Source organism: Babylonia areolata, chromosome 21 (assembly GCF_041734735.1).
Source record: "Babylonia areolata isolate BAREFJ2019XMU chromosome 21, ASM4173473v1, whole genome shotgun sequence".
Lineage (NCBI taxonomy): Eukaryota > Metazoa > Mollusca > Gastropoda > Neogastropoda > Buccinidae > Babylonia > Babylonia areolata.
The window spans coordinates 52,668,733-52,682,857 of NC_134896.1; positions in this window are offsets into that span (position 1 = coordinate 52,668,733).

A 14,125-nucleotide genomic window follows, 5' to 3' on the forward strand; every position below is an offset into this window, starting at 1 on the left:
ACAAGTGCTCCAAGACAGCAGCTGTTCTGTGCTCCAAGACAGCAGCCTGTTTTGTGCTCCAAGACAGCAGACAGCAGCCTGTTCTGTGCTCCAAGACAGCAACCTGTTCTGTGCTCCAAGACAGCAGACAGCAGCCTGTTCTGTGCTCCAAGACAGCAACCTGTTCTGTGCTCCAAGACAGCAGCCTGTTCTGTGCTCCAAGACAACAGCCTGTTCTGTGCTCCAAGACAGCAGCCTGTTCTGTGCTCCAAGACAGCAGCCTGTTTGTGCCCCCAAGACAGCAGACAGCAGCCTGTTCTGTGCAATGGTTACCCCCACTTCCCGCCCTTGATCTCTATCGACGAAGCAGGAAAATCGGACCAAGTGTCAGACGTGGCTGCATGAAGGCAACACATCCTCCGAGACGAACACTGATGAGTGAAAATGTTCGAACAGAATATTAGAATATGTCTTTATTACCAAGTGTAACTGGGGGTCACAAGGAACATTGGGAGGATATTACATTAAATAAAGAGGTACAAACATAAATGCCTCTTGGGCGTCGTTCCGAGCTCTGGTCCTCGCTGCTCAAGAGCTCGTCATGATTTGGACAATGTTTGTTGTGTGGTTTCCATTGGGTGTTCGACTTCTGTATGACTGTATCCATTTCATATTTCACCAGCTTAGTGATCAATGTGTGTTGCACTGCATGTAGTATGATCACATGTTTGCGGATGATGCACAAAGCTTATCATAATGTTGGTATGCCTCGGTTTTAGAGATTTATTTCGAGATAATGTTTGGAATATTCATCGGGACACATTTATATACTTTATTTTGAATGTTCATTAGCAAATCGCATCTCAACGTTTAAGTTCTGAGATTGGAAAGAGCAGGAAATATTTATAATTTATGTAGAGTGCTGTGTGACTCATGAGAGGACAAAATGCAGTTTGGCCAAAAAAACAATCTTCACAGAGCTGAGTTCTGCGGCATTTGTCGTGCAGACACAACGCGTACGTGGGCGCTTAAATTACTCAGTTTGTCTTTATTGTGGAAAAACAAAAAAAATGCGGATGTCGCATTGGACTTGGACTTCATATTGATGTTCAGTAACTGTTAGAACATGGGCTTTAAACACTTGATGTGTGCACCAAGCTCGTTGATCAGTGACACGTTACGTAGTCAGACCGTCCTCGTTGCGTACAATTACATCTGTTTCCAGATCAGTTTATTGTAATACTCTGACGGAAATTTGACAGACGACATGAACATGTACAATTATATCTGTTTCCAGATCAGTTTATTGTAATACTCTGACGGAAATTTGACAGACGACATGAACATGTACAATTATACCTGTTTCCAGATCAGTTTATTTTAATACTGTGACGGAAATTTGACAGAAGACATGAACATGTACAATTATACCTGTTTCCAGATCAGTTTATTGTAATACTCTGACGGAAATTTGACAGACGACATGAACATGTACAATTATACCTGTTTCCAGATCAGTTTATTGTAATACTCTGACGGAAATTTGACAGACGACATGAACATGTACAATTATACCTGTTTCCAGATCAGTTTATTGTAATACTCTGACGGACATTTGACAGACGACATGAACATGTACAATTATATCTGTTTCCAGATCAGTTTATTGTAATACTCTGACGGAAATTTGACAGAAGACATGAACATGTACAATTACATCTGTTTCCAGATCAGTTTATTGTAATACTCTGACGGAAATTTGACAGAAGACATGAACATGTACAATTACATCTGTTTCCAGATCAGTTTATTGTAATACTCTGACGGAAATTTGACAGACGACATGAACATGTACAATTATATCTGTTTCCAGATCAGTTTATTGTAATACTCTGACGGAAATTTGACAGACGACATGAACATGTACAATTATACCTGTTTCCAGATCAGTTTATTGTAATACTCTGACGGAAATTTGACAGACGACATGAACATGTACAATTATACCTGTTTCCAGATCAGTTTATTGTAATACTCTGACGGAAATTTGACAGACGACATGAACATGTACAATTATACCTGTTTCCAGATCAGTTTATTGTAATACTCTGACGGAAATTTGACAGACGACATGAACATGTACAATTATACCTGTTTCCAGATCAGTTTATTGTAATACTGTGACGGAAATTTGACAGACGACATGAACATGTACAATTATATCTGTTTCCAGATCAGTTTATTGTAATACTCTGACGGAAATTTGACAGACGACATGAACATGTACAATTATACCCGTTTCCAGATCAGTTTATTGTAATACTCTGACGGAAATTTGACAGACGACATGAACATGTACAATTATATCTGTTTCCAGATCAGTTTATTGTAATACTCTGACGGAAATTTGACAGACGACATGAACATGTACAATTATACCTGTTTCCAGATCAGTTTATTGTAATACTCTGACGGAAATTTGACAGACGACATGAACATGTACAATTATACCTGTTTCCAGATCAGTTTATTGTAATACTCTGACGGAAATTTGACAGACGACATGAACATGTACAATTATACCTGTTTCCAGATCAGTTTATTGTAATACTCTGACGGAAATTTGACAGACGACATGAACATGTACAATTATACCTGTTTCCAGATCAGTTTATTGTAATACTCTGACGGAAATTTGACAGACGACATGAACATGTACAATTATACCTGTTTCCAGATCAGTTTATTGTAATACTCTGACGGAAATTTGACAGACGACATGAACATGTACAATTATACCTGTTTCCAGATCAGTTTATTGTAATACTCTGACGGAAATTTGACAGACGACATGAACATGTACAATTATACCTGTTTCCAGATCAGTTTATTGTAATACTCTGACGGAAATTTGACAGACGACATGAACATGTACAATTATATCTGTTTCCAGATCAGTTTATTGTAATACTCTGACGGAAATTTGACAGACGACATGAACATGTACAATTATACCTGTTTCCAGATCAGTTTATTGTAATACTCTGACGGAAATTTGACAGACGACATGAACATGTACAATTATACCTGTTTCCAGATCAGTTTATTGTAATACTCTGACGGAAATTTGACAGACGACATGAACATGTACAATTATACCTGTTTCCAGATCAGTTTATTGTAATACTCTGACGGAAATTTGACAGACGACATGAACATGTACAATTATACCTGTTTCCAGATCAGTTTATTGTAATACTCTGACGGAAATTTGACAGACGACATGAACATGTACAATTATATCTGTTTCCAGATCAGTTTATTGTAATACTCTGACGGAAATTTGACAGACGACATGAACATGTACAATTATACCCGTTTCCAGATCAGTTTATTGTAATACTCTGACGGAAATTTGACAGACGACATGAACATGTACAATTATATCTGTTTCCAGATCAGTTTATTGTAATACTCTGACGGAAATTTGACAGACGACATGAACATGTACAATTATACCTGTTTCCAGATCAGTTTATTGTAATACTCTGACGGAAATTTGACAGACGACATGAACATGTACAATTATATCTGTTTCCAGATCAGTTTATTGTAATACTCTGACGGAAATTTGACAGACGACATGAACATGTACAATTATACCTGTTTCCAGATCAGTTTATTGTAATACTCTGACGGAAATTTGACAGACGACATGAACATGTACAATTATACCTGTTTCCAGATCAGTTTATTGTAATACTCTGACGGAAATTTGACAGACGACATGAACATGTACAATTATACCTGTTTCCAGATCAGTTTATTGTAATACTCTGACGGAAATTTGACAGACGACATGAACATGTACAATTATATCTGTTTCCAGATCAGTTTATTGCAATACTCTGACGGAAATTTGACAGAAGACATGAACATGTACAATTATATCTGTTTCCAGATCAGTTTATTGTAATACTCTGACGGAAATTTGACAGACGACATGAACATGTACAATTATACCTGTTTCCAGATCAGTTTATTGTAATACTCTGACGGAAATTTGACAGACGACATGAACATGTACAATTATATCTGTTTCCAGATCAGTTTATTGTAATACTCTGACGGAAATTTGACAGACGACATGAACATGTACAATTATATCTGTTTCCAGATCAGTTTATTGTAATACTCTGACGGAAATTTGACAGACGACATGAACATGTACAATTATATCTGTTTCCAGATCAGTTTATTGTAATACTCTGACGGAAATTTGACAGACGACATGAACATGTACAATTATATCTGTTTCCAGATCAGTTTATTGTAATACTCTGACGGAAATTTGACAGACGACATGAACATGTACAATTATATCTGTTTCCAGATCAGTTTATTGTAATACTCTGACGGAAATTTGACAGACGACATGAACATGTACAATTATACCTGTTTCCAGATCAGTTTATTGTAATACTCTGACGGAAATTTGACAGACGACATGAACATGTACAATTATATCTGTTTCCAGATCAGTTTATTGTAATACTCGACGATATGAACATGTACAATTATATCTGTTTCCAGATCAGTTTATTGTAATACTCTGACGGAAATTTGACAGAAGACATGAACACGTACAATTATACCTGTACTGTTTCCAGATCAGTTTATTGTAATACTGTGACGGAAATTTGACTGACGACATGAACATGTACAATTATACCTGTTTCCAGATCAGTTTATTGTAATACTCTGACGGAAATTTGACAGAAGACATGAACACGTACAATTATACCTGTTTCCAGATCAGTTTATTGTAATACTCTGACGGACATTTGACAGACGACATGAACATGTACAATTATACCTGTACTGTTTCCAGATCAGTTTATTGTAATACTCTGACGGAAATTTGACAGACGACATGAACATGTACAATTATACCTGTTTCCAGATCAGTTTATTGTAATACTCTGACGGAAATTTGACAGACGACATGAACATGTACAATTATATCTGTTTCCAGATCAGTTTATTGTAATACTCTGACGGAAATTTGCCAGACGACATGAACATGTACAATTATATCTGTTTCCAGATCAGTTTATTGTAATACTCTGACGGAAATTTGACAGACGACATGAACATGTACAATTATATCTGTTTCCAGATCAGTTTATTGTAATACTCTGACGGAAATTTGACAGACGACATGAACATGTACAATTATACCTGTTTCCAGATCAGTTTATTTTAATACTGTGACGGAAATTTGACAGAAGACATGAACATGTACAATTATACCTGTACTGTTTCCAGATCAGTTTAATTTAATACTCTGGCGGAAATTTGACAGACGACATGAACATGTACAATTATACCTGTTTCCAGATCAGTTTATTTTAATACTCGACGATATGAACATGTACAATTATATCTATTTCCAGATCAGTTTATTTTAATACTCTGACGGAAATTTGACAGAAGACATGAACATGTACAATTATATCTGTTTCCAGATCAGTTTTTTTTTTTTTTTTTTTGTTTGTTTTTCTCAAGGCCTGACTAAGCGCGTTGGGTTACGCTGCTGGTCAGGCATCTGCTTGGCAGATGTGGTGTAGCGTATATGGATTTGTCCGAACGCAGTGACGCCTCCTTGAGCTACTGAAACTGAAACCAGATCAGTTTCTTTTAATACTCTGGCGGAAATAGTGTGACAAAAAAAATTTTTTTTTTTGGGGGGGGGAGCCGTGTATGGTCGGCTGGACAAGAACCAACAACGTCAACCCGTGATTCACAGTTCTGGGGTGAAGACGGATGTGCCAGCCCCCAGTCCCCCCCTCCTCCTCCTGTGCTGAAGAGCAGGAAACGGGCGTCACTTGTGATGACGGCTGTCAGCGCTGACAACAGGGGGACAGCCTTGTGGTGATGACCCCGCACTTGACCTCTGGGCCTTCTCTGATTGGCCAATTAGCCTGGGGCAGCGCGTGATTGGTCGCCTTGCTCTTAACCTTGGGAGAACGACAGTGGAGGTGTGGGGTTGGGGGATGGGGCGTGGAGTAACGAAAACCCGAATAGGGAGGGGAAGTATGAAGTGTAGGGTCCGGTCTCGTTACGTCCCTGACCCTTTCTGGACTGGGTACCCCATCTTGCTTGTCCACACGAGTGAGTGCAAAATGGTGTTCTTTCTTCGACGATTCTGCAGGGGGGAAAAATACAGGGGTGTCTGTTGTACTGCTTGTCTCTGTCAGCCGGCTTGCAAAGGGAAAGAAAAACAAAGAGTTGATTGGCTGGGCTGGTCTGGTCTGGTCTGTTGTTCCTGGTGGTATCATCCGCCTGTGCTATTTGCACGAGACATCCAGACTGTTTGTGTGACGTTTGTCAGGCTATCTGAGCGAACAGGACAAGTTTGCCGTTTTTTGATAAAGGTATCTCTTGTTCAGTGGGGGTGTTTTTGTTGTTGTTGTGTTGTTGTTGTTTTTTTCCCTGTTCAAATTCGCTGAATTGTTTCCAGTTCAAATTCGCATTCAGCACTACGTGTAATGCTTTGGGTTGTGGGCGTTTTGATAGAATCCATATTCCCCCCGTGGGGATGTCGTGGGGTGGGGGTCAGTATCAGTGGTATGGCCACATTGTGAGATTATTTTTTAGCTCTTCTGTCGCTGTGTTTGTTTCTGACTTGTTTATTGTTTATTTCTATTGATTGTCTCTTCTGTGGAACGCCGTTATATCTGACAGCAACTGGCTGTGTGTGACTGAAGTGTGTTGCTGTGTCAGGCTGACGGCAACTGGCTGTGTGTGACTGACGTGTGTTGCTGTGTCAGGCTGACGGCAACTGGCTGTGTGTGACTGAAGTGTGTTGCTGTGTCAGGCTGACGGCAACTGGCTGTGTATGACGGAAGTGTGTTGCTGTGTCAGGCTGACGGCAACTGGCTGTGTGTGACTGAAGTGTGTTGTGCCAGGCTGACGGCAACTGGCTGTGTGTGACTGAAGTGTGTTGCTGTGTCAGGCTGACGGCAACTGGCTGTGTGTGACTGAAGTGTGTTGCAGTGTCAGGCTGACGGCAACTGGCTGGGCTTAATGTGAACGTGACCTAGGGATTCAAGTTGCTGGCTGGACCCATGGCTTTCCGTGTCGGAAGAGGCAGAAAGGCCGCTCCTTTCCTATCTCCCGGCGGTGTCCAAAGGAAATCGGACTGTCTGCAGTTTCCTCTGTGTTCAGTGTCGCGCCACTCAGCGGTGGTGGCAGCTGGCAATAATGATGAATGAGAGTGGTGGTGGTGGTGGGTAGGGAGGAGGGAGGGAGGTTTCCGTGCACTAACCGTGAGGCTGCCTTGCATGCTCTTGGCTGTTACCGCTGCACAGAAGTATGGTTCTAATAGGACGTGTTTGTGGAGTTATATCCTTCTATATTTTCCTTCAAAGAGAAGATTCGCTTGTATGAATGAATGAAGAAAAGAAAGTTTATGTAAACAAAGTAGAGAGTACACCCATGTGAATCACCAATAATACTTCTGCTGCTTCATCGTTCGTGGGCTGCAACTCCCACGTTCACTCATACTTACACGGGTGGGCTTTTACGTGTATAACCGTTTTTACTCCGCCATGTAGGCAGCCATACTCCGTTTTCGAGGGGGATGGGGTGCATGCTGGGTATGTTCTCGTTTCCAGAACCCACAGAGAACGCAGACATGAATTAATTACAGGACCAAGAATAGGATTTTAGCGAAAGTCTTGAAACGGATTGTGACTGCTTACCCTTGGTGTTTTGTCTGATCCGATGCAGACTTCAGCAGCTTTACTGGGATTGAAGGTATCCAGAAGAACACAATGTCCCGCTCGGAGGCTATTTCTCACACTAGCATTTTGTGTTGATGTCAAAAGTTAGTTGTTTTGGGGTGTGGGTTGACGGGTGAGGGGAAGAAGGGAAGAAGGGAAGGGGTGGGGATAAAGGGAAGGGGTGGGGATAAGGGGAAGAAGGGAACGGGTGGGGAGAAGGGAAGGGGTGGGGAATAAGGGGAAGGGGTGGGGATAAGGGGAAGAAGGGAAGGGGTGGGGAAGAAGGAGGGGTGGGGAAGAAGGGAAGGGGTGGGGATAAGGGGAAGAAGGGAAGGGTGGGGAAGAAGGGAAGGGGATAAGGGGAAGAAGGGAAGGGGTGGGGATAAGGGGAAGAAGGGAAGGGGTGGGGATAAGGGGAAGAAGGGAAGGGGTGGGGAAGAAGGGGATAAGGGGAAGAAGGGAAGGGTGGGGAAAAAGGGAAGGGTGGGGAAGAAGGGAAGGGGTGGGGAAGAAGGGAAGGGGTGGGGAAGAAGGGGAAGAAGGGAAGGGTGGGGAAGAAGGGAAGGGGTGGGGAAGAGGGGGAAGAAGGGAAGGGTGGGGGAAGGAGGGAAGGGTGGGGGGAGGGGGGAAGGGTGGGGGGAGGGGGGAAGGAGGGAAGGGTGGGGGGAGGAGGGAAGGGTGGGGGGAGGGGGGAAGGAGGGAAGGGTGGGGAAGAAGGGGAAGTGGGGAAGGGGACGAAGGGGAAGGGTGGGGGAAGGAGGGAAGGGTGGGGGAAGGAGGGAAGGGTGGGGGGAGAAGGGAAGGGTGGGGGAAGGGTGGGGAAGGAGGGAAGGGTGGAGGAAGAAGGGGAAGGAGGGAAGGGTGGGGGAAGAAGGGAAGGGTGGGGAAGAAGGGAAGGGTGGGGAAGAAGGGAAGGGGTGGGGAAGAAGGGGAAGAAGGGAAGGGGTGGGGATAAAGGGAAGGGGTGGGGATAAAGGGAAGGGGTGGGGATAAAGGGAAGAAGGGGATAAGGGGAAGAAGGGAACGGGTGGGGATAAGGGGAAGAAGTGAAGGGGTGGGGAATAAGGGGAAGGGGTGGGGATGAGGGGAAGGGGTGGGGATAAGGGGAAGAAGGGAAGGGGTGGGGAAGAAGGGAAGGGGTGGGAAGAAGGGAAGGGTGGGGAAGAAGTGAAAGGTGAGGAAGAAGGGAAGGGTGGGGAAGAAGGGAAGGGTGGGGAAGAAGAGGAAGAAGGGAAGGGTGGGGGAAGGAGGGAAGGGTGGGGGAAGGAGGGAAGGGTGGGGGAAGGAGGGAAGGGTGGGGGAAGAAGGGAACGGTGGGGAAGAAGGGGAAGTGGGGAAGGGGACGAAGGGGAAGGGTGGGAAAAGAAGGGAAGGGTGGGGAAGGAGGGAAGGGTGGGGAAGGAGGGAAGGGTGGGGAAGGAGGGAAGGGTGGAGGGAGAAGGGGAAGGAGGGAAGGGTGGGGGAAGAAGGGAAGGATGGGGAAGAAGGGGAAGTGGGGAAGGGTAGGGGAAGAAGGGGTGGGGAAGAAGGGGATGAAGGGAAGGGGTGGGGATAAAGGGAAGGGGTGGGGATAAAGGGAAGAAGGGGATAAGGGGAAGAAGGAAACGGGTGGGGATAAGGGAAGAAAGGAAGGGTGGGGAAGAAGGGGAAGAAGGGAAGGTGTGGGGATAAGGGGAAGAAGTGAAGGGGTGGGGAATAAGGGGAAGGGGTGGGGATGAGGGGAAGGGGTGGGGATAAGGGGAAGAAGGGTAGGGTGGGGAAGAAGGGAAGGGGTGGGAAAGAAGGGGAAGAAGGGAAGGGTGGGGGGGGGAGGGTGAGAAGGGAAGGGTGGGGAAGAAGGGAAGGGTGGGGAAGAAAGGAAGGGTGGGGAAGAAGGGAAGGGGTGGGGAAGAAGGGAAGGGGTGGGGAAGAGGGGGAAGAAGGGAAGGGTGGGGGAAGGAGGGAAGGGTGGCGGGAGGAGGGAAGGGTGGGGGAAGAAGGGGAAGGAGGGAAGGGTGAGGAAGAAGGGGAAGTGGGGAAGGGGACGAAGGGGAAGGGTAGGAGAAGAAGGGAAGGGGTGGGGAAGAAGGGGATGAAGGGAAGGGGTGGGGATGAAGGGAAGGGGTGGGGATAAAGGGAAGGGGTGGGGATAAAGGGAAGAAGAGGATAAGGGGAAGAAGGGAAGGGTGGGGAAGAAGGGGAAGAAGGGAAGGGGTGGGGATAAGGGGAAGAAGGGAAGGGGTGGGGATAAGGGGAAGAAGGGAAGGGGTGGGGAATAAGGGGAAGGGGTGGGGAATAAGGGGAAGGGGTGGGTATGAGGGGAATGGGTGGGGATAAGGGGAAGAAGGGTAGGGTGGGGAAGAAAGGAAGGGGTGGGGAAGAAGGGATGAAGGGAAGGGTGGGGAAGAAGGGAAGGGTGGGGAAGAAGGGAAGGGTGGGGAAGAAGGGAAAGGTGAGGAAGAAGGGAAGGGTAGGGAAGAAGGGAAGGGGTGGGGAAGAAGAGGAAGAAGGGAAGGGGTGGGGAAGAGGGGGACGTGGGGAAGAAGGGGAAGTGGGGAAGGGGACGAAGGGGAAGGGTGGGGGGAGGAGGGAAGGGTGGGGAAGGAGGGAAGGTTGGAGGAAGAAGGGAAAGGAGGGAAGGGTGGGGGAAGAAGGGAAGGGTGGGAAGAAGGGGATGAAGGGAAGGGGTGGGGATGAGGGGAAGGGGTGGGGATAAGGGGAAGAAGGGTAGGGTGGGGAAGAAGGGAAGGGGTGGGAAAGAAGGGGAAGAAGGGAAGGGTGGGGAAGAAGGGAAGGGTGGGGAAGAAGGGAAGGGTGGGGAAGAAGGGAAGGGTGGGGAAGAAGGGAAGGGGTGGGGAAGAAGGGAAGGGGTGGGGAAGAAGAGGAAGAAGGGAAGGGGTGGGGAAGAAGAGGAAGAAGGGAAGGGGTGGGGAAGAGGGGGAAGAAGGGAAGGGTGGGGGGAGGAGGGAAGGGTGGGGGGAGGAGGGAAGGGTGGGGGAAGAAGGGGAAGGAGGGAAGGGTGGGGAAGAAGGGGAAGTGGGGAAGGGGAAGAAGGGGAAGGGTGGGGGAAGGGGGGGAGGAGGGAAGGGTGGGGGGAGGAGGGAAGGGTGGGGGAAGAAGGGGAAGGAGGGAAGGGTGGGGAAGAAGGGGAAGTGGGGAAGGGGAAGAAGGGGAAGGGTGGGGGAAGGGGGGAAGGAGGGAAGGGTGAGGGAAGGAAGGAAGGGTGGGGGAAGGGTGGGGAAGGAGGGAAGGGTGGGGGAAGGGGGGAAGGGTGGGGGAAGAAGGGAAGGATGGGGGAAGAAGGGGAAGTGGGGAAGGGGACGAAGGGGAAGGGTGGGAGAAGGAGGGAAGGGTGGGGGAAGGGGGTAAGGGAGGGGAAGGAGGGAAGGGGTGGGGAAGAGGGGGAAGAAGGGAAGGGTGGGGGAAGGAGGGAAAGGTGGGGGGAGGATGGAAGGGTGGGGAAGAAGGGGAAGTGGGGAAGGGGAAGTGGGAAAGGGGACGAAGGGGAAGGGTGGGGGAAGGAGGGAAGGGTGGGGGAAGGGTGGGGGAAGTGGGGAAGGAGGGAAGGAGGGAAGGGTGGGGGAAGAAGGGAAGGGGTGGGGAAGAAGGGGATGAAGGAAAGGGTGGGGAAGAAGGGGAAGTGGGGAAGGGGACGAAGGGGAAGGGTGGGAGAAGGAGGGAAGGGTGGGGGAAGGGAGGGGAAGGAGGGAAGGGTGGGGAAGTGGGGAAGGGGAAGGGGAAGGGTAGGGGAAAAAGGGAAGGGGTGGGGAAGAAGGGGATAAAGGGAAGGGGTGGGGATAAAGGGAAGGGGTGGGGATAAAGGGAAGAAGGGGATAAGGGGAAGAAGGGAACGGGTGGGGGTAAGGGAAGAAGGGAAGGGTGGGGAAGAAGGGGAAGAAGGGAACGGGTGGGGGTAAGGGAAGAAGGGAAGGGTGGGGAAGAATGGGAAGAAGGGAAGGGGTGGATAAGGGAAGAAGTGAAGGGGTGGGGAATAAGGGGAAGGGGTGGGGATAAGGGGATAAAGGGAAGAAGAGAAGGGGTGGGGAAGAGGGGATGGGTGGGGAAGAGGGGATGGGTGGGGGGAGAAGGGAAGGGGTGGGGATAAGTGGAAGAAGGGAAGGGGTGGGAGGGGAAGAAGGGAAGGGTGGGGAAGAAGGGGATAAGGGGAAGATGGGAAGGGGTGGGGAAGAACGGGATAAGGGGAAGAAGGGAAGGGTGGGGAAATAGGGGAAGAAGGGTAGGGTGGGGAAGAAGGGTAGGGTGGGGAAGAAGGGAAAGAAGGGAAGGGTGGGGAAGAAGGGAAAGGTGACGAAGGGTGGGGAAGAAGGGAAGGGGTGGGGAAGAAAAGAAGGGGTGGGGATGAAGAGGAAGAAGGGAAGGGGTGGGGATGAAGAGGAAGAAGGGAAGGGGTGGGAAAGAAGGGGAAGAAGGGAAGGGTGGGGAAGAAGGGAAGGATGGAAGGGTGGGGAAGGATGGAAGGGTGGGGAAGGATGGAAGGGTGGGGGAAGAAGGGAAGGGTGGGGGAAGAAGGGGAAGGAGGGAAGGTTGGGGGAAGAAGGGAAGGGTGGGGAAGGTGGGGAAGGGGAAGAAGGGGAAGGGTAGGGGAAGAAGGGAAGGGGTGGGGATAAGGGGAAGAAGGTAAGGGGTGGGGAAGAAGGGGATAAAGGGAAGAATGGAAGGGGTGGGGATAAGGGGAAGGGGTGGGGATAAGGGGAAGAAGGGAACGGGTGGGGAGGATAGGGGAAGAAGGGAACGGGTGGGGAATAAGGGGAAGGGGTGTGGTTGAGGGGAAGGGGTGGGGATAAGGGGAAGAAGGGAAGGGGTGGGGAAGAAGGAGGGGTGGGGAAGAAGGGAAGGGGTGGGGAAGAAGGGTAGGGTGGGGAAGAAGGGGAAGAAGGGAAGGGGTGGGGAATAAGGGGAAAGGGTGGGGATGAGGGGAAGGGGTGGGGATAAGGGGAAGAAGGGAAGGGGTGGGGAAGAAGGGGATAAAGGGAAGAAGGGGATAAGGGGAAGAAGGAGGGGTGGGGAAGAAGGGAGGGGGTGGGGATAAGGGGAAGAAGGGAGGGGTGGGGATAAGGGGAAGAAGGGAGGGGTGGGATAAGGGGAAGAAGGGAAGGGTGGGGAAGAAGGGGATAAGGGGAAGAAGGGAAGGGGTGGGGAAGAAGGGGATAAGGGGAAGAAGGGAACGGGTGGGGATAAGGGAAGAAGGGAAGGGTGGGGAAGAAGGGGAAGAAGGGAAGGGGTGGGGAATAAGGGGAAGAAGTGGGGATGAGGGAAAGGGGTGGGGATGAGGGAAAGGGGTGGGGATGAGGGGAAGAAGTGATGGGGTGGGGAATAAGGGGAAGAAGTGATGGGGTGGGGAATAAGGGGAAGAAATGGGGATGAGGGGAAGTGGGGATGAGGGGAAGGGTGGGGAAGAAGGGGAAGAAGGGAAGGGGTGGGGAAGGGGAAGAAGGGAAGGGGAAGAAGGGAAGGGTGGGGAAGAAGGGAAGGGTGGGGAAGAAGGGAAGGGTGGGGAAGAAGGGTAGGGTGGGGAAGAAGGGTAGGGTGGGGAAGAAGGGAAGGGGTGGGGAAGAAGGGAAGGGGTGGGGAAGAGGGGTGGGGAAGAAGGGAAGGGGTGGGGAAGAAGGGTGGGGAAGAAGGGAAGGGTGGGGGATAAAGGGAAGAGTGGGGAAGAAGGGGAAGAAGGGAAGGGGTGGGGAAGAAGGGGATAAGGGGAAGAAGGGAAGGGTGGGGAAGAAGGGGAAGAAGGGAAGGGGTGGGGAATAAGGGGAAGAAGGGAAGGGGTGGGGAATAAGGGGAAGAAGTGGGGATGAGGGAAAGGGGTGGGGATGAGGGAAAGGGGTGGGGATGAGGGGAAGAAGTGATGGGGTGGGGAATAAGGGGAAGAAGTGATGGGGTGGGGAATAAGGGGAAGAAATGGGGATGAGGGGAAGTGGGGATGAGGGGAAGGGTGGGGAAGAAGGGGAAGAAGGGGAAGAAGGGAAGGGGTGGGGAAGGGAAGAAGGGAAGGGGTGGGAAAGAAGGGAAGGGTGGGGAAGAAGGGTAGGGTGGGGAAGAAGGGAAGGGGTGGGGAAGAAGGGAAGGGGTGGGGAAGAGGGGTGGGGAAGAAGGGAAGGGGTGGGGAAGAAGGGTGGGGAAGAAGGGAAGGGTGGGGGATAAAGGGAAGAGTGGGGAAGAAGGGGAAGAAGGGAAGGGGTGGGGAAGAAGGGGATAAGGGGAAGAAGGGAAGGGTGGGGAAGAAGGGGAAGAAGGGAAGGGGTGGGGAAGAAGGGGATAACCGGAAGAAGGAGGGGTGGGGAAGAAGGGATGGGTGGGGAAGAAGGGATGGGTGGGGAAGAAGGGAATGGGTGGGGAAGAAGGGGAGGGATAAGGGGAAG